The sequence below is a fragment of the Chiloscyllium plagiosum genome, chromosome 41 (assembly GCF_004010195.1).
Source record: "Chiloscyllium plagiosum isolate BGI_BamShark_2017 chromosome 41, ASM401019v2, whole genome shotgun sequence".
Lineage (NCBI taxonomy): Eukaryota > Metazoa > Chordata > Chondrichthyes > Orectolobiformes > Hemiscylliidae > Chiloscyllium > Chiloscyllium plagiosum.
Genome location: NC_057750.1, coordinates 10,265,910 through 10,266,918, shown reverse-complemented (window position 1 = coordinate 10,266,918; position 1,009 = coordinate 10,265,910). Strand labels below are relative to the sequence as shown.

General features: G+C 53.8%; 1 protein-coding gene and 1 long non-coding RNA gene across 2 annotated transcripts in view; one reads left to right on the top strand and one right to left on the bottom strand.

The window, feature by feature from the left end:
- The window catches only part of LOC122542836, a 17,233-nt gene extending 16,429 nt beyond the window's left edge, over positions 1-804 (bottom strand). The window contains exon 1 of the long non-coding RNA XR_006309872.1: positions 794-804. This is a non-coding gene — a long non-coding RNA (uncharacterized LOC122542836). The remainder of the gene's footprint in view (positions 1-793) is intronic.
- The window catches only part of LOC122542835 (vascular endothelial growth factor A-like), a 37,511-nt gene continuing 36,834 nt past the window's right edge, over positions 333-1,009 (top strand). Inside the window, exon 1 of the mRNA XM_043680918.1 lies at positions 333-592. The gene's annotated coding sequence lies outside the window, so the exon portion shown is untranslated. The remainder of the gene's footprint in view (positions 593-1,009) is intronic.

The following is a 1,009-nucleotide window of genomic DNA, read 5'->3' as shown; positions in this document are numbered from 1 at the left end:
GGGGGGGGGGCGGTGAAGATGGGATTCACCAGGGGAGGGGTAAAGGAGTTGAGAGCAGATCAGCGGGAAGGAGGGAGTCAGAAAGTAAAGAGGGTTTAGTCGGGAGAGGGCTCCGTGAGCAGGGGAGATTGGCATTCAGCAATGAATGGTGCTCATTCAGAAGCTCGATGGGACGAATGGCCTCCTGCGATATAGGGTTGGGGTTGGGGGGGGAAGGGAGTGTGTTCCCAACGCCCAGGACAGGATCCAGGCTGTTGTGAGGAGTCCGGCTGGTTGACGTTTGATTGTTGAATGAATTGACACTTTCTGATGTAGACACGCCCCCGGCGGTTCAGCCCATCCCCTCTCCGCCTGGCCCCAGCTCTGTGCTCCCACTCTCTACAGATGGTCGCTTTGCTTTGACATTAAGTTGGAGGTTTTAAATCCGGAATCTCTGGGGATTTTTTTGAGCTCCACCTTAACACAGGGGTCGGGGACGAGCTGGGGATCCCGTGACTCGGGGGCGCGCCTGGGACTTGGCTCCAATGTGTAAAAGTTTGAAGTGAGGGAGATCAGGTCTGAGCTGAGGATTAACAGAGCTCTGTGTATCCAGGTTAGTTATAGACTCGGCTTTCTCTCTGTCACTGAGTCCGGCACCGGCTCTCACTCTCTCTCTCTCGCTTTGTGTTACATTTCAGACAGATGTTAATGTGTCTGTCGGTTTGTCTATAACTAAATCAGGAATCTCTTTCCCCCCTGTTTATCTCCGGCCGGATCTGTCTGTCTCATCTTTCTCAATCTCTCTCTCTCTGACTCTGTCCCTCTCTCATCCCCTCATTACTTGTGCCTGTTTCTTTTCCCCTTGGCTGGCTGTCTCTCTCAGGCTGTTTGTACTCCCGTCTCCTCTGTCTTCCTTCTCTCTGACCCTTTGTCTGTATTTCTGTTCCTCTGTTTCTCCCCGTGGCCCCCCATCCTCTCTGTCTCTCCTGCGCTCACGCTGTCTGTACCCACCTCTTTCCCACCCCCCCCA